Below are 19,991 nucleotides of genomic sequence, written 5' to 3'. Positions count from 1 at the left end.
TGTGTACATTTGCATTAATTATTAAAACATTTTTGATTTTCCTTATTTTTAATTGTTATGTGATTGATTTTGTTCTCCATTTTAAATTTCTTATAGTTCTTCAAAATACTCCTTTAAAAATAAGGTATTATTCTCTTTTTTGATTTGATTTTGAGAAATTAGACTCTAATCTATCTAGGATGTGTAGGCTGAGAAGGGTGTATCTCAATTCCCCATGGGATTATTTCACTACCCATTTATGAAATAAAATTTTCTTTCTTCATTGTCCTATGATAATTACTTTATGCATTCCTCTTGTGGAGTATTCTTCATGAACCTTCTGTCTCCTTTTCTTGCTTGTCCAAATACTGTTCATTCTTCAAAATCTATTTCAGCTACCATGGCTCCATAAAGTCTTTCCGTCTGGTGTCAAAGATTGGCCCTGAGTTAACATCTGTTGCCAGTCTTCCTATTTTTTTTTTGTTTTTTTCTCCCCACAGTCCCAGTACATAGTTGTATATCCTAGTTGTAGGTCATTCTAGTTCTTCTATGTGGGATGCCATTGCAGCATGGCTTGATAAGTGGTGTGTAGGTTGCTGCCCAGGATCTGGACTGGCGAACCCTGGTCTCCTGAAGCAGACCACCTGAATTTAACCACTTGGCCACGGGGCTGGCCTCCATAAAATGTTTCCTAATACCTGATTTCCTAGCTGAAATCTCTTCTCTTAATTGCCTATATGTAGATATTTCTCATGAAACTTCATTTTTACCTTGAACATTTTAATTGCTGTCGTGAGACTACATGCTTCTACAGTGTGCGTTCAGTCTTTTTCATCATAGCATCTCCTAGAGTATCTAGTTTGGCACTGTAAACATAAGAGACTTTCCGATAAATATTTGATGTGTGGCTTTTTTGCATTTTATATACAATTGGACCTATTCTGATTTCTCTGTTCCCTTTTCCTGAATTTATACCAGTTCCACACAGTTTTAATTATTAATGAGTAGGACTGGTCCATCTCATCTGTTTTTCAAAAAATTTGTATAGGCTTGAATTTTTCTTTTTTCTAAAATAGATATAGAATAACCTTTTCAAGTTCTTAAATTAAAACTTACTTAGATATTTGTTGGAATGGTCTAATAATACACTTTTATAATATCGTCTGATCTGGGACTATGGTCAGTAGGCCTGTTAACTCAAGTGCTCTTTTCTATTTTTAAGGTGGCTTTTAAGATTTCTTTGTGTACATCAGGGGGAGCTTAAACAAATTGAATTCAGTTAGATTTTATCATATACCCAAACGAAGGAGGAATGCGGTCTAAGTTGCATAACCAGTTAGATTTATGTACCATCATTTGAAATACTGCAAAACTGTAAATGTGGGTAACATAATGCTCTGAAGTCATAACTTGTATGTTTTATGTCTTGCTGGAGGCAAAGAAATTTTAATACTTACTTGAAGAACATCTAGCATTGTGAATTTTAGATGCCTGGATTATCTAATTTACATCTTATCTAATATTCACTACTTAGGACCTGACATTTGATTTCTAAGGGTGAAATCATTTACACATCTTTCATTATTTGTGATTTATTAAGAATTAGGATAAATAGCGTTTTTTTCCCATGGTTTTATGCAAGTGACACTGGTTTTTCTCCTATGGTTTATGAAAGTGGCCAGCCAAGCCATTTGCTTTGTTGATTTCTGGGTGCCTGCAGTCGGCCTTAAGGAAGGAACTTTTTCTTTGGCAGAAAAGGCAAAAATGTGTTTATTCATTCCATTTGTAGTAACATTGATCCAAAAGGAGCTTTTGAGGAAAACCAGAGTGGTTAAGCTTTGAACATAAATAGTTCCCATTCATCTCCTAAGTGATAAAGAAAAGTAAAAGATTTAGGATTAATAACATATAACTTACAGACAATACAAAGTTCTGGGGCAGAAGTTGCAAACTGATGGTTCGTCAACCAAATATAGCTCTTACCCTGTTTCTTTTGGCCTACCGAGTGTGTCTAAGACTTATCTAATAGTTGATAATATCTAAAAATTATTTTACATGAATATCCGGCACTGGATCACCTGCATTTTTTAGCATGGCATGTTAATATCAATGGCACCTTTTAGATTAGACACACACCTTTGTTTGCCCTGCTTAGCACTTCCGACCCTGTATGCATTTAACTTTGTAACCCCTATTCTAGATGCTCTTGAATATGGAAATAATAGTAGATCTAATAGTGCTAATGCAGTTGAACCTACAACTTTGAGTTTATATGAGAAAGAATAGTAGATGTGAAGATTTTAGGTAGTGAGAGTTTGAGTGGAATATTGGTTATTCTACCCGCAAGGTGTTGGTGTTAACACCTTCAAGTTTCTAGATTTGTAGATGTCTCAGGATGGCTGATAAGTTCCTGAGGGTATCTCTTATTGCAAAGCCAGTGAGCGGAAAGTGAGCCCCAGTAGCGCAGCTAAGCAGAGGTGCCTTAGCTGGAGTGAAAATGTGAGGTGGGACACAAGAGGTGTCCCCTACACCTCAACCCCTTGTATCTTCCATTAAGAGCCATTTAGTCCAGTCTACTACAAAGCTTTCAAGGTGATGGCTGGCCACAGTCTCTACATTAAACTTATAACAGGAGGGTTAGTCGAATAGTGTTTATTATTTCAGTCCTCCAATACTCATTCTAGATTTTCCTCACCTTCAGCATTTTCCTGGTAGAGTGACCCAGACCTTCTTCCCCAAGGGATCAGTGCCCTTAGTTGCTTTATCCTTGTCTGGCCGTAGTTGATACAGCTGCCCATTTACAGTTATCGCAGAGCATGGCAGCCCAGTCTAATCCCCCAGGTTCTCAGTATACTCCCTCCTATCCCCATCGTGTAGCAGCAGCCATAAGTCCTCATGGTTGTTAGGGTCAGTTTACAGGACCCTGCGTCCCCACCCCTGCAACATAGTAACTCCTTCCTTAGCATGCCAGTCCAAAGTAAGGAGTCCAGAATGACCAGATGATAGTTGTTGCCTCAGAATTCTTCCTCTGTCTCCTAGTAGAAACCCCTTTTCTCTTCCCCCAGAATCAGAATTTCTAATCCACTGGAGCCTAAAGTTGTCAACTCTACTTCCATCTCTTAGTTCCTGGACCCGTGTTCCTGTTTATTTGTCAGAGATACAGCACCACATTTCAGCTGTTGGAAGACAGCTGAAAGTGTCAGATCACTTGCCATCTTGGAAGGCAGTTCTCCATCCCTTCAAGATGTCACCAAGCACTTTTATACACAGAAATTGTTTGTTAAATCTAGGTCTCTTGGCTTATAGAATAAACAGTTAAGGAAAGAAATTTTCACATAAAGGTGACTAGTTATATTGGTCAAATGTTTCTCCTCACTGTGTGAACAAAACTAGTTTGTTATAGTGGCTATAGCTGCTGTTAGTTTCAAAGTTAGAATAAATGGACTCTGAAGATTTAGTCTTCCGTAAAACTGTTTTAGGCTTTGAAATAGTAAAACCAGTCTTAGAGAGGACTTTGATTCACTTGAGTTGTGCCAAATGTGCCTCTGGCAGATATTAGGTTCTTAAATATAAAGATCTTAGTACCTGTAGTAAAAATGATTTTTTAATACGTTGAAACTAAATGAACTTAAACTGTGATAAGAATATACAAATATGCCTCCTTTGATAATTTTAGGCCACTGTTACAAGAATAAAGAGGAATTACTAATTTTCCTCTCCTGTTATCTCCTGCTTCATAATCTGTGATGAGAACTGTGTACTTTTCTTGGTACACTTAGTAGTCTTTGAGTGTCCTGAGGGTGACAGCTAGAGTGTCTTATCACCTAATAATATTTCTCGGGGCTTGACGTTATGCCTTACTCTTAGTGGGTCCTCTGTATATAGTTGTTGAGTTAATCCAAGGAGATATAGATAGATATATGGGGGTGTGTGTGTGTGTATATATATATATATATATTCACACATATATAGCATATGCTTGTGATATATGATAACAATCATGAACTTTATCATTAGTTTTAATAAAATTAGTTTTAATAAAATTAGTCTTAATTAATAAAACGTTTAGTTTTAATAAAATTAAACTTTGTTTTAAAGTATAGTAATGTTTTAGACTTTCTCTTTTTTCTTTCTTTAAACAGATAGAGGGACAAGAACTGAATCACCAGCACTGGCTGAAGGTAAATATGTCTTTGGGGGAAATGATTATTCAAATACAAATGAAAAGTTATGTTTTAAATAAAAAACTACATTTGCTAAACATAATTTAAGGAAAATGTTCTATACATAATATTGAACTGCTAAAAACGTCTTTAGGAAATACATTGTTTAGTTTCTCGCTTAAAGAGGAAGTAGTGGGGAAAATGTAAATTAATTAGAACGTTTCTTTACAGCTTTCTTTTGATAGGAGAGGTATGTTTTTCTTTGAATTTTTAAAAATCATTTTAGCTATCACCAGGATAGTTGATTAAGAAAGGTCTAATTCTAGTAGTTAAAAAATATATATATTTGGAAGCTAGAAGGGAAGACACTTCTACATACTTTTTAAAATAAGAATTCTACCTGTTTCTGGTTTGGGTCCTTTTTTAAAAGTCTTAGAAGTAAAGAACACAACAACAACAACAACAACAAAATACTACCATTAAAGGATCCTGAGTACTTAACCATTTATAATCTTGTAATTGTTTTAATTATAACAAGTTGATAGATATTTGACAATGTAATTTTTCTGTAGATAAACTTCTTCTTCAAGTGAAAATGATCAGCTTAAAAATATCTTTCTGTGGTCTTCCTATTCATCAGCAGAGATATTTGCATTTCGAAACTTACCTGTTTTATCAGAATTGATATGACAGTTATCATAATGATCCTTTGGAATCGTAATCACCTCACCTACTCTGTATGTTACAGTTCAGGAGTTCTCACCCATTTTTTGTGCCACGTGAATCCCTTCTCAGCATAATGATTCTAATAATGACTCATGATTTTATGAGGTAAAATACATAGGATTAAAAAAGAAACCAGTTATATTGAAATACAGTTAATAGTAAAAGTGCAAATTTTTGATAGGGTAATGTATATGCTTCTTACATTAGAGATTCAGCTTTAGCAACAATTCTGCCAAATACTGTAATTTTAAATAGTGATGTTTGCAATAATTGTAATATGAAAATACCTGTAATTTCCATTGATGAGAAGTTCGTAGGTATTTCTACTACTACCGTGGTTTGTTGCCTGTAGTCTTAATTGAAGGAATTGCTAAATTGCACATAGAGGTTAATGAAGAGATTCCCATCCAGATTCACAGGTCACTGAATTCTCTTTCTGGACCCCAGATTAAGAACTCCTGTTCGTGAAAAGTTAGCTAGACCTTTCTTTCTCCATCATATTTGAGTAAGTGTAGTTTTTTATATTCTGTATAACTAATCTTAAAGAAGTGGAATTACACATCTGTTTCTTTAGAGATATCCTAATGGTGTAGGCTAGAAGTTCTTGAGACAGCTTTGAAGAAACTTCTTTTTGGTGGTCAGTAATCACAGAAACAACATATTCTGTGGAAAAGGGAGTAGAAGGTAAGTGTTAACCCTTTGAGAGTTCCTGCCTTCAAAGAACTCCCATTCTAGTTCAAGGAACATGAAATAAACATGTAAAAAATAAAATATCAGTTTGAGAAGCCAAAAGTTTAACAAGAGAAATGTCAGAATTAATTGCCACAGGAAGGATGCAGATAGTAAGTGCTCTGATGTTTGTGTGATGGAAACACAAAAAAAGGTCAAGACTTGTAAAAGTCACCAAGTGTTTTGCAGTTACTTCAGTAGTATGAGCTGTACCACGATAACCTACCAACCTAGGCCAGGAAGAGTGTAGAATGGTGTGACTAAATTGGAATGTTTGTCTGGCAGCTTGTAGCTGACCTCAAATAAAGGGAATGGCAGATGTATTGATGTTTGGTTGAAGCAAAAACACACTAATATTTGTTTTGAAGGGGACATGATGGAGTATCAGACTTTTGTTTTTTTTGGTTGTGGTACTTGATTTGTTCTATCAATGTGATCTGGCCCTGATGTCATATTTTAAAGATGTTCCCAAAGCTGCACTGCCAGGGTCATTGGATTAAGCCCCATTTTTTAAAAACTAATTTGCTGCTTTTGCCTAAGTCACCAAGTGTCTTTAGTATTCAGTTCCTTCTTTTACAAAATTAAAGAATTGAGCTACATGATTTCACATCATTTCATGAACCCTGTATTCTGGGCTCAGATTTTCTGTTCTTTCTGATTCCTTTCACTTCCCCCCTTTGTCTTTCCTTTCTCCCTACCAGCAACTTAAGACATATGGTAAAAATATTCAAAGCAGTTAAGTGATTTGAACTTTGGTTTATATAAATATTGCCCTTGTATACGCTATGTGAAACAAAAAGTTATAATTATTAGATAGCATTCTTAGTTCAAAAAAGTTTATATATGATATATACATCCTGCATTTTGGTCTTACTTAATGGTTTCAAAAATCCGTTTAGGTGCCGGCCCCGTGGCCGAGTGGTAAAGTTCAAGTGCTCCGCTTTGGCAACCCAGGGTTTTTCCAGTTCTGATCCTGGGTGTGGACATGGCACTGCTCATTAGGCCATGTTGAGGCAGCATCCCACATACCACAACTAGAAGGACCCACAACTAAAATAGACAACTATGTACTGGGGGGATTTGGGGAGAAAAAGATATCAGGTCTTGTCTTTTGAAAATAATCATGGCGTATGCATTTTTAAATTTACTCATGGACTCTGTCTCTATTCTCCAACTGCAGTAAAATAATAATTCTTAAAATGATGTAATGAAAACGTATATATTAGGTTATAATTACCATTTCCTCTGCAAGATGAAAGTGGAATGAATGACCTTTGCTGGAGTCTTTAGCATTAGAAGAGATACTGATTTATACATGTAGAAAAATTGTTGAAGTACATACTTTAAAATTATATAATTATAGAAGAGAAAATTTATAGTTTGTGTATTCTGTTTGATTGTGATGAACCTGGAGAAGTTCTATTTAAGAGAATGATTTTAAGTGAAGTTCAAGAACAAGTGAAACATATGACTATGCCCTCCTATAATTTTACTGTATTAAATTCCTTTAGCAAGCCAGGCTCAACAGAAAGACCTGATAAATGGTAGAGAAGTGTTTCAGGACATCTTTTAGTTGCATCTTAGCATTTTTCTAGTTGTCATATTTGTTTTTCTTAAAATTTTCTTTCTGAGAATTTTATTCTTAGAAATTTTGGTATTAGTATTGAGGTAATTTCTTCCAGGAACACTTGAAATTTTTCTTTACTCTTTTTGGATGAGTTACGTATACTTTCGTTTGTGACTAAGAAGCGATATGGCAAAATGGTTGAGAGAATTGTTGGGAGCCAGGTTTGCCTCAGTGAGAATTTCAACTTCACTGCTTACTAATTGTTGGCCTTTGGCAAGTTACTTAATCCTTCTGACCTTCAGGTTGTTTGCTCAGAAGTAAAGTGAGGACTGTAGTACTAACCAACCTCATAAAATAGTTGAGGATTTTATAAGATAATACTGTATATATAGTACTTAGCATGGTATGTGGCACAAAGTAAGATTTCATTTATTGACTTTTACTCTCATTTAGTACTTAGAGCACCCAAGGCCCCCTGCAAAGGTGCTTTGGATACAAAAGTTGTTATAGTCACACTCAGGGAAAAATGGTTCTATTGCCCTTAGTTCTTTCTGTTTATCGTGTGTGAGAAGGTCCTTAAGATGAGTATTTCCCAAATAACTCCTTCTAAATTTTATTCTCTTTCAGAAGCTAAATCCTTTGTAATTACTAGACAGGAGATAATCTTGGTTGTGATTTTTGCATTTATGAGTATATATGTATAGTCTGATGGATAGCTTTTCTTTTGACTTCAGTTTAATATATTTTAAGGTATTTCAAATATTTAATGGGTTGTCAAGTGGTACAGGGATTGTTTGTTTAGTTTGATTCCTAGAGGCCAGTGAGTACTGGGACCAATGAGGAGAAATTAACCAGTGGGTAACTTTCAGCTTAATACAGATTTTGTGTGATTTTTGGTGGTGTGATTCATGTTGGATTAATTCCATTTTAGCATGCCATGGTCAGTTTGGGCTGCTATAACAAAGTATCATAATCTAGGCGACTTATAAACCACAGAAATTTATTTCTCACAGTTTTGGAGGCTGGAAGTCCCGAGATCAGGGCACCAGCACAGTTGGGTCCTGGAGAGGGCCCACTTCATAGACAGCCGTCTTCTTGCTGTGTCCTCCCATTGTACAAGGGATGAGGGAGCTCCCCAGGGTCTTTTTTATAAGGGCACCAGTTCCATTCATGAGGGCTCCACCTTCATGACCTAGTCACCTCCCAGAGGCCTTAGCATCACATTGGGCAGTAGGATTTCAACATATGAATTTTGAGGGGAGACAAACATTCATAGCAGCATGGATGGTCCCTTCCTGGTCTAAGATTCTCTTATTCATTGATGATTAGATATGAAGCCATTCTGCCTGATGTCTTCCACTCTTCATAGTGATATTAATGTTAAGCAGAGACCCCAGTCCACTAAAAAAAAAAATGAGGGATACCTCATTTCAGAGAATACTGTATCTTTTAACTCAAATTATGAGAGAAAGAAAGTAGAAGGACAAATTTTAAGAACCTCTTAACCATTTCAGTTGTAGTGGGGTAACAGGGAATGGTGCTTATTCCTTGTCTGCCAAATTCTGGCAGATTTAATTGAGATTGGAGGCCTCCTGCCTTTTCTTTGCCTTTCTCCACTTAAATCTATCTGGGGAAGAAAGGATGGTGGCAGGTGTGGATCTCATCTTTTTGCTACCATGAGGCCTCCTTATCTGCGAGTGAGGCCTGAGTTCCTTGCCTATTTTGCTGTAGTTTGGTGACTAGAAGAGGAGTCCAGAGGCTCGTGTTCCTGGAGGGTGAGGTGGAATGTTTATATGTAGTAGGCAAAAACATTTCTGTAGTCCTTGGTTAATCTCCATGAAAAATATATATAAAAAGGTGCTATTTCTGAGGATGACTGTTGGACTTAGGATAAGAATTTAAGGATTTTGGCTTTCATTGCTGTAATACATAAGAACATGAGAAACACAAATGAAGGTTACTTCAGCAGTGATAAAGAATATTGAGACAAAATATAATTGCTGTCCAGACCAGCCTTACTGTGTTAGTAATAAACCTTTGCCTGATAACCTTGCCCTTGATTGAGTTTCCTAACTTTTGTGGAGCTTTGTCTTTGACTTATTCCTTGGTAGGCAGTACATTCCATAAGCTTACTCCCTACTCTGTAAAGTTTCAGTTTGTTTCATTTGACCTAAAGCTATACCTTTTATGGGATCCTCTTAGTTTAGGTATGCTTTTCTTTGATAAATAAGCTTTTTTACTTGAATTGTAATTCATTTGTTAATTCAACAAATATTTATTGCATGCTGGCTGTGTGACAGAATGTCTGCCAGGGGTTAGCGTTTCAAAGATAAAGAAGATATAGACTTAGATGTATGAAAGAACTTTCCTATAAAACTTAAGTAACTGACATGTTCTATCTTTTATAAACTGTTCTACAGAATGGAAAGAGCTAATATATAAAATAGGCTTGATAGCAAAACCAGTCAAGAACAGAGAGAAAAATTATAGGTCAGTTTTACTTATGAAATAATCTAAAGTGAAATATTAGCAAACCAAATTTAGGAATATTTACGTTTATAAATGACCAAATAGAGTTGATCCTAGGAATGCAAGGATGGTTTAGCAGTAGAAAATGTGTTCATGTAGTCTGCCATATTCATAGATTAGATGAAAAAATGGTTGCTATTATAAAGGTGGCAGTTCTGCCTCAGAATGATGTTTATGATATCCCATTTTTTGTGGAAGTTCACAATCACATGGGTGAATAAAAGGCCAAGAATAGCTAAAACAATTTTGAAGGTGAATCGTTGGTTACACAATAAGCACAGACCACAGAAAGATGAAAAATTGGACGACATGTGGCAAATGGCACCACTAAGACCTATTACAGACAAGGAGAAAGTATTTACCATGTATATAAGCATCAGAAGATTGGTATCCAGAACTCCTATTTAGAATTCCTAAAGCCCAGTTTGGGGGGAAAAAAAAATGGGTGGTATATCAGTTGGATTTGAGTGAGGAAAACATCCTACTCTAGGTATTTCAAACAGAGGAAGTTTAATATAGAGGATTGGTTACAAAGGTATTAGACTGCAAGAGCAAAAGGGGGAGGGGGAGGAATAAAGTGGCAAAAAAAAGATGGGGTGATGCTACTGCTACCAGATGTAAGCTGCTGCCACCACTGGACTGGAACCCACAAACTACACCTGCTTCTGCCTCTAACTGGGGCATTAGATACTGGAATCACCCCCTCTGAACTGCTCCTACAGCAACTGCTGGTCTGCCCTGGCTGGAAATAGGAAGCTTCTCTGTTTCTCCCGCCTTCTCCTCACCCTCCAGTGCCCCTTATTGGCGTAACCTGACAGGAGCCCAGCTGGCAAGAATGTTTGGAGCATGTGATTTACAGATTCTAAGCCTCAGCAGTACAGAGCAGTGTATAGAAAGGTAGGTGTGGGACTGAGAGATAGTGGGAAAATAAATGGCACGGGTGGCAAAGGATATGAATTATACATTTTACAGATGGCCTGAAAACATACAAAGCAATGCACATTTTTACTGGTAATTAAGAAAATACAAATTAAAACATCAATGAGAAATTTCATAATCTAAAAATTAAAGCTTGAGGGTTTTGAAGCATGGGGGAGAGGAAATCTTTTACTAGTGGAGCACTGAATTGATAGAAGTACTTTGGAGAGCAATTTGACACAATCTAATAAGGTTACAGCAGCCCTTTGATTTCCAGATTGCTGTCCTGTGGAAACTCTTGTACATGAGCGCAAGGATATGTCGTGTGTGTAAGGATGTGTAAAGCATAATTTGTTAATAGAGAAAAATTGAAGATGCATTGTCCCTCAGTAGGGGAATGAATAAATAAACTTGTTTTTTGAACAGTGAAATAATATCTAACATCTAAAATGAGTGAACAGGGATAATTCTCAAAACACCATTGAGTGAGAAAAGTGAATTTTAAAGGAATATGGACAGTATATCATTTATGCAAATTGAAAAGCACAACAGTATTATGTTGTTTATGGACACATACATTTGTAGTAAAAATTTTTAAATATGTTTGGAAAGGAAGCATACTTTTCAGATACTGATTCCCTTGGGAGATGGGAGTGGGGAGGAGAGGAAAGTTGGTTGGGGGAGACTGGGAGGTTAACTGCACAAAAAAGTGGAGAGGTATCTGAAGCAAATATGGCAAAATATTATTGCTTTAATCTGGGTGATAGAGTATGTGAATATGATGGATTTTTTGTGTTTGAATTATTTTCTAATTTAAAGAAATAGAAAACAAGAAAGAATTAAGTATCAGCCTTTTGGGGAAGCCATTGGTTAGGTGTTCCTTTTTCTGTGTGTTCATAGTGTCGTTTTCATACTTCTGTATGGAAGCATGCCACACTTCTCATCTGGTCTCTTCCACTTGGATGTGGATTTCCTCTATGCCAGGTATTCAGTATCTGTTACAGTGATTAGCAGACAGGAGCTAAGGAAAGTTGGTTTGATTTAAAACAGCAATAACCACCACCAGGCATTGTGGACACTAGATAAAGAAGTATTCAAGATTTTATATAATGGTAAGGTATTTTATTTAGTAGATCATCCATGTGTTGTTGCATGTGTACTGGTAAGAGTTCAGGCACCTGAATTCCAATCCACTGGTTTTGGTTGGGCATCTTTGTTGAGTCACTTGTGTTCTCTGAGCATCAATGACTTTACATTTTTAATTTTTTAAAATTATCGATGCATACATAAGAATGTGTATACCTTTATCCTTTATTTGTAAACTTAAAAACCTAAAAATAAAAGACTCTCATGAATCCACCAGTAATTGTGGGACTAGAACACGGCCCAAACTTTCGAAGTCGCCCCAGTCTATGTTCTTATCTCTCTCCAGAGATAACCACTATCTTAAATTTTGTGTTTGTTGTTCCCTTGCGTTTTAATATATATATTTTACCATGCATATGTGTATATAATTTTTTCATGGATTTCAAAATAGTGGTAAGTTTTAAGAAAATGAATTTAGAATACTGTTTTTTGTCTAATGATCATATATTTTCAAGAGAATCCTTCATAATAAATCCTTGTAAATAGGTAATTTTGAGTTTTGGGCTTCTTTTGCATATTTCCATTACACACCATTCTATAAATTCCTAAATTACTTACCTTTGAACTTTGTACTATCCCTTTGCATATCCTATGTCTGTACCTGATGCAAGACATTTTAGCAAGAAGCATTTCTTTACTTTCTTGTTCTATGATTGCAACTTAGGCAGTAATTTGCATTGGTGTTTTAATTTTTAATGGCTGGAAGCATGGAAGAGTACTAGTACTAGTAATCTCTAAATCATACTCCAAGGTGCTGTGACAGTCTGATGGAATACTAATTAATTAGGGTTCACTTCCGTTTCAGGAGCAGTATTGGTCTCCGAATTTATTATATTCATTGCACATGGCCAGGCATCCTAGTGAGTCTTTTATTTAAAATAGCTTAAATAAGATTTTTCATTTTAAAGTACTAAATCTAAGTGTATCCACTAGATGTCAGCATTAGGAAAGATGCAGCGTAACGTATCGAGTCACAACCAGAAACAATGTGGGAGATTCAGTCTAACAAATAAATTGACTTGTGTAAAGTCACGTATTTTGTGATGGAATGAGGAGTAGAGATCGTTCCCTTCCCTTGTTTGTTTATGTCACGTTTCTTTAAGGCAAGTAACAACTCTGTAATTACTAGACTAATAAAATATATTGATCTCGACATGTGCTAGGGATTCATGCTGAGATTTTAGTACTACTGTGATGGTATTGTAGCTGCGAACCCAGCATTAATACCTGAATCCTGCTTCTCTTCCTTTACATTATACAGAGGAAAGAGAATCAAAGGATCACTTTATTGATAGCTAAACTAGTACCTGATGATAGATTAGATGGTGTTGGTAAGGTTAGGGATTCAGCTACTCTCTAGAACTTTCTCTGTATCAGTAAGATTTCAACCAGGAAAGCTTGATATTTTACTTGCTAGGTATTTTAAAACAGGGGACTTAATATATGGGTTTATTTACTCAAGTGTTGGAAGCCTGAACAAAAAGAGGTTACTGAAATCTGAGTGTTTTTACTAATAACATTTCTGACACCTATTCTGAACTATTTTCCAGCACAACTTCCGACACCAAATATGTGACTTTTTTCCCCACATTGATCAGTTCTCCACTCTCCAGACACCAACTGGATGTCCTAAAATTCATTTTGATTCTGACACTAACTCTCTGGAGTTAGTGCAGACCCCACGGGTTAAGGGCTCTTCACTCCAGAAGCCAATTGCAAGTCCCAGGCCTACTGTACTTCTCACCAGCCAGCTATGAATTGAGGGTTCCCATGACCTCCTCAGCAGATTTGATGATTTGCTCTAATGGCTCACAGAACTCGGAAACACTTTGCTTGCTAGTACCAGTTTATTAGAAGGGGTTTTATAAAGGGTACAAATGAACAGCCAGACGAAAAGGTACATAGGGTGAGATTCGGATATGTCCTGAGTCTAGGAGCTTCTGTTCCTGTGGAGTTGGGGTGTGTTACCCTCCCAGCATATGAATGCATTTACCAACCTGAAAGCTCCTCAAACCCTGTAATTTATGGGTTTTTGTGGAGGTTCCATTATGTAGGCATGACTCATTATAAATCATTGGCCACTGGTGATCAGCTCAATCTCCAGTCCCTCTCCCCTTCCTGGAGGTCGGGAGATGGGGCTGAAAGTTTCAACCCTCTAATCATAGCTTGCTCTTTCTGACAAACAACCCCCATCTTGAAGCTGTCTAGGGGCCTGCCAGGAGTCACCTCATTAAAACAAAAGGGGCTCCCATCACCCAGGAAATTCTGAGGGATTCGAGAGCTCTGTGTTAGGAACTTGAAGATAAAGACCAAATATATATGTCTTCTTATATCACTTAAGGTAACTTAAATATTAAAGGTAACACAGGAAGCAACCATTCATTCTAGAGCTGGGGGAACAAAAGGGAGAAGGGGTAGGTTATAGGTTAGGCAGAATTTAGGAGCTCAAAGGAGGAACCCTGTGAGGCTGGAGCTCAGACCTCCGAAGGGGGCCAGCCACTACACTGCTGCTACGAGTTCCACACAAAGCTAGAACCTAGAACCATCGCTGTGTTTTGCATGACAGGAAAAGCTGACAGGACTTGACAAACAGAAAGGAGGACCTTCTTTCTTCCCATGTTCCAGTTCCCTTTTAGTCTCTCCTATTGATGGAACCTAAGGAGAAGTCAGCTGACCAGTGGCTAGGAAATGTACTTTACAGCTTTTTAGCCCCAGCATCACAAAGCATATTATAGAAGGATAGGCTTGGGGATGAGAGAGAAGTGATAAATAACCATCAGCATTCATTTATCCATGTTGATTTAAGTACAATGATAACATTTTCATGCTTCTCAGAATTCTAGTTCTTGGATAGCTCATGCTCAGATTGTCTGTGAGTACAGATGGAAGGATAAAAACCCTATGAATATAGACTCCCAGAGGGGATGCTAAATCTACTTATTTTATCAAGTTCAGTGGAACCAGGAGTGGGGAGAGAATTGAAGTCCTGGGAGCTCAGGTTCTACTTAAGCATGTTTACGATATAAAGATCGGAAAACAGGAAGGGCAAGATAAAAAGGGAAATCTTGGTTATGACTTAATGAACAGATATTTGTTGCCCATTCATTGTCCTTATGCTAAAACAAGATACTGTTTAGCAGCTCCTCTTGTTGGAAAGAAAGGGGGTAAAGAAAGAAGTGGAGAAGCAGGTGCAGGAGGAAGGTTAGGGTGTGATGTGCATTTGGAGTGCTATCAGAATGCGTAATGTAATGTCAGGGTAGTTATTACAGATGCCTTATTGGTGACATGCTTGAGCTGGTTATTTCTCTCCATTATACTGGTGTGCAACTGTTGGAGGTTTTTACTTAGAGTTAGTAGTTTGTTTGATACCATCCACTGCTATGTTCCTGATGTGAGTTGCAGCCATATCAGAAGCTCAGAAGGAATTGTGATTATACCTCTCCTTTAAATTATTGTGTACCTAACTGGTCCTTCAAATAAAAGAAATGTTACTGGATCCTACCTGTTTATAGTTATTAAGTTAATGCAGTAGATATTTATTGAATATTTACTCTGCACTATGTTGAAGATTTGCTTTGTGTGCTTGTATCAGAGGTGCACAAAATATGCATTTGGACAATAAGGTCAATATTCAGCTAAGGCCAAAGCTGAAAATCATCATAGAATAAACTTCTGGGATATATTCATAAATCTGAAAATTTATCAAAATTTAAGTATTACAGTGTTATTAATTTTAATAGTTTTGGGGGGGGTGAGGAAGATTGACTCTAAGTCAACATATGCTTTGCTAATCATCGTCTTTTTGCTTGAGGAAGAGTGGCCCTGAGCCAACATCTGTGCCCATCTTCCTCTGTTTTTATGTGAGACACCACCACAGCATGGCTTGATGAGTGGTGTAGGTCTGCACCTGGGATCTGAACCTGTAAACCTGGGCCGCTGAAGTGGAATGTGCCAAACTTAACCACTACGCCACCAGGCCAGCCCCAATAGACAGATTTTTAAAGTTTGACATATTGAAAATTTTTTTTCTTGTACTGTTGTCGCTGCTAGATTACTCCTGGAGTTCCTCTACTGTTCATTTGCAATATTAAATCAACATTTGCTTTCAAGTGGTGATGCTGCAGTTTCGTAGAAGCACTTCTGAAAACAAGACTTGTGCGTTGTTTGAAAAAGATGGTGCTTGAGTGTTTTCAGAAGCAGGTGTGTTAAGTGAGAATGTTGATATCATTTGAATTTTTTTGAAGGTCCTACTATTTTAGCTTGTACTTGCTGCTTTATGCAATCACTTGAGAAATGTTTGTCCTTAAACCCTAGATCTAGAAACGTGACATTGGAGTTAAGTAACTGGCTTTCAGGATAGGAAAACTGTGAGTTTCTACCTGCCTTTCAACTTTGCCTTCACCTGATTTCAACATTTTCTGTGTAGTAGATTGATTAAGAAGGCTCTTTTCAACATGTGTCATATAATATTTCTAGTTCCTCTCTAAGAGCACATCAGTTTGGTCATTTCTTCAACAGGTTTAGCAGGTGAATTACTTTCTCTGAAAGAACCATTGCTCATTAGTAGTTTTTTTTCTGTTGGCATTATTATTATCTTCAGAGTACAGTATTAAAACTTTTTTATGTTAAAGCAGATTCTTTAACATATAATAACTGCTTGATTATCTGACAAAGCAATTCCAGAATCTCTTGTATATCTGCTAGTTTGTCTTTGAAAGGAGAATTATGAAAGTGATTCACTATATTTTTGCCTCTGCAAAATATTATGTTTTGTTATATTACATTGTGTTGTAATCAGTTTCTGAACATTCAACTGAAGAGTGTGAACAAAATGTAAGCTCTTCATTCCCTTAATCACTCCTGACCTTCATCAAGTGTGTTCCATTGTCAGTAAAAATTGCATCATATTTTTCCTTACTGATTTTCCATTCTGTTAATATATCTTCAGATTCATGGTACATGTGTATGAGAACTAGAAATTTCTTAGCAGACAAATAGAGCAGAAGCATAGTTGAATTCCACATTAACCCACCATCTTGTCAATTTTAAAGACTTCCAATTGTTTCTACAGGTCTGAATGTCTGATGAGATAGAGAAATAGCATATTTAATATTCAGTAATATTTTTATTTGCAATAGAATATAATTCAGGAGCATTTTATAGTAATATGCTTTGTAGAAGATCTTTTTGCCTAGGATTCAGAACTTGGATAAATATAAGAAATTCTTTGTCTTCAACACTAAAAATGCTTGGCAGTTTCTAGTGATCATTTTTGACACATTTTTTTCACATTCACACATTTTTAGTCACCATAAATTGGAAGGTATGGAATTGTATTAAAGCATTCTTATGAAATCTGTTGTTTTGGAGTTTATTATTAGAACAAAATATGTTTTCAGTATCTCCTTTCTCTCGAAAACTTCATGCTTCTTTTTTTTTTTTAAAGATTTCATTTTTCCTCTTTTCTCCCAAAGCCCCCCAGTACATAATTGTGTATTTTCAGCTGTGGGTCCTTCTAGTTGTGACAGGTGAAATGCTGCCTCAGTATGGCTTGATGAGTGGTGCTATCCGCACCCAGGAGTTGAACTGGCGAAACTCTGGGCTGCCAAAACAGCATGAACTTAACCACTCGGCCGTGGGGCCAGCCCCTCATCATATTTCTTTATGTTCTTTATTCAGTTATCTGGGTTGAAGATGATCATGGATGTTGTCTTGATTTTGGAGTTTGTGCTCCTTATAAAATTTTGAGGGGGCAGAATTGACACTCTGCTTTTAATTCTTTCTCCGATAATGTGAAGAATTCCCAAATAGGACTTTTAAGGAAGACTTAAGGTCAAAAGGAAATTAAATACAATTTAAAGCCACATTTTAAAGCTTATTTTATTTAATGAGATGAATGCCGTTCAGTTTTACAAAGATCAGAATTATGATATAGGCTAGTCTCTATTCTTACTTGTATTTTGGAGCCATATTTGTGGCTGTAGAAAGATAGTATGTTCTTCCTAAATGACCTTGACAAGCTCTAGACTTTCTTGATATTCATATTATCTGTCAGTTTATTTCCCTAATATTTAACATTTCAAACGTTCTTAGGTGTGCATATAATTAATAGTTTTTACTGAGAGAGAGAGAGAGACAGACACTCTTCATTGATTTGACTGGGAAGGCAATGAGCTCCTTCTAAATTCTCAGGGCTTTTTTTTTTCAACTCAGCTTTCAATTATCAATATTTATTTTGGTCTTTCCTCTCCCCTCCTTGGAACACTCCTATAACTTACAGACAATTTTTTGTTTTCTGTATATATTTTTAATCATGCATATTCGTCTAATATTTATGACTGCCTACAACATTCCAGGCATTGTTTTAGGTGCTGGGGATAGAGTAGTGTACAAAACAAAGGCCCTTCCTTCTTAATGTTCTTCTTGCCTGGAAGACAGAGTAAATAGATAATCAGAGGAATGAATGTGTGTTAGATGGTGATAACTTATAAATTTGGAAAGAGGATAGAGAGGAGAAGATATGCCATAGATAGATGGATCGAGGAAGCTCTCTCTGAGATGGTCTAATTAAGCAGTGACCTGAATGAAGTGCAGTAGCTTGTCACTGAAAGGTCTGTGGACAGAAGATTCTGGGCCAGGGAAAGATAAGTACAAAGGCTCTGAGAAGAGAGAAATCTTCCTGTGTTTGAGATGCTGCAACAGGCTGTTATAGAGAGTGATGGCAGATGAGAGGAGAGTGAGCCCAGGAAAGATCATGTAGGATTTTGTGGGACCTGGTAAGGAGTTGGGATTTTATTCTGAGTACATTGCTAAGTCACTGCATGTTTTTAAGCAGAGAAAATATGTGGTCGATTTATTTTCTTAATAGATTGCTTTGCCTCTTAGAATAAGGAGAGACTGTAGTAGGAGGCAAAGGTAGAAGCAGTTGGGAGGCTTTTGAAGTAATCCTGGCAAGAGGTGATGGTGGCAAGAAGGAGGTAAGATGAAGTGTCCACTAAGCTAATGAGAAAAGTGTATTGAGGAAGTGGGAGTGTCAGTTATGTCAAATGCTCCGGAGGGTGAAGTAAAGTGAGGAGTTGAGAATTGACCATTGATATTAGCAACAGGGAGGTTGTTTGATGACCTTGCCAGAGCAAATTTGGTGGTGTAGGGTTGGGCAAAAGCCAGTTCTTAGTGAGTTTAACAGAGAATGGAAGGAGAAGAATAAAACACAATGAGTGTAGACAACTCTTCTTAAGGAATTTTGCTACGAAGAGAAGCAGGGTGGGAGCTAGTGAAGGAAATAGAATCAAGGTAAATTTTTGTTTTGTTTTAAGATGGAAGAAATAACTGCATGTATGCCAAAGGGAAGAGTACAGAAAACGAATAGCCATAAAATAGGAAGGAAACTCAGGAGAATATGCCATCCTAAATATCAAATGAAGAAAGTGTTTCAGGAAGGAGTGAGTGATAAACTGGGTCAAAGGCTGGTAAGAGGTCCAGTAAGTTGAAGTATGAGAATTGTCCTTTGGATTCAGCCAGATGCAGGTTTCTGTGACCCTGACAGGGACCAGCTTCATTGCAGTGGTGAGAATAAAAGCCAGATTGGAATGAGTTGAGAGAATGGGAGGGGAAAAAGTAGAAAGAAGTAACTACAGACAGCTCATTTGACAAGTGTTGCTATAAAGGGGACAGGCAAGATGGCGTGGTAGTGGAGGGGACGGGAAGCCTTGAGTAGCGAGTGGGAGAACGGGTACCCTTCAGGAAAGGTTATCCATCAGGAACAGGTGCAGAGGGTGGAGTGAGCAGTACTGATGAAGAGGTGGTAGAAAGGATAGTAGATGTTTCTTTTTCTCTTTTGTAAAAAACATAGTGAGGTCATTTCTTGACTGTGAGATTGGAGGATAGATTCTTGGAGGTTTGAGGAAATTTAAAAAAAAAAGCCTTGTGGAATGGTCACCTGGTAGAGTGGGAGAGTAGATTGACTGGAGATATGTGGTAGAATTGGTAGGCAAATTGAGGATGCACTTCATGTTTGTGGTCATATGTTTAAAGTAGTGGTTCTTGACCAGGGGCAGTTATGCCACTGGGAGATATTTGACAATATCTGGAGATGTACTTGGTTGTCACACCTGGGTGCTGGGGTGATACCAGGTATCCAATTGGTAGAGGCCTGGGATGCTGCTCAAAATCCTGCAATGCACAGAGCAGCCACCATGACAGAGAATTATATGGTTCACATGTTGTTAATGCCA

At 37.0% G+C, this 19,991-nt stretch overlaps 1 protein-coding gene across 16 annotated transcripts in view; it reads left to right on the top strand.

The window, feature by feature from the left end:
• CYRIB (CYFIP related Rac1 interactor B) overlaps nt 1-19,991 on the top strand; it is a 153,350-nt gene that overhangs the window by 95,943 nt on the left and 37,416 nt on the right. For all 16 annotated transcript variants that reach the window (XM_044781192.2, XM_070481597.1, XM_070481606.1 and 13 more), the window contains one exon: nt 4,122-4,160. The gene's annotated coding sequence lies outside the window, so the exon portion shown is untranslated. The remainder of the gene's footprint in view (nt 1-4,121; nt 4,161-19,991) is intronic.

This window comes from Equus asinus, chromosome 12, assembly GCF_041296235.1.
Source record: "Equus asinus isolate D_3611 breed Donkey chromosome 12, EquAss-T2T_v2, whole genome shotgun sequence".
Classification (NCBI taxonomy): Eukaryota; Metazoa; Chordata; class Mammalia; order Perissodactyla; family Equidae; genus Equus; species Equus asinus.
Note: the sequence above shows the minus strand (reverse complement) of the source record. Positions and strands in the feature narration are given on the sequence as shown.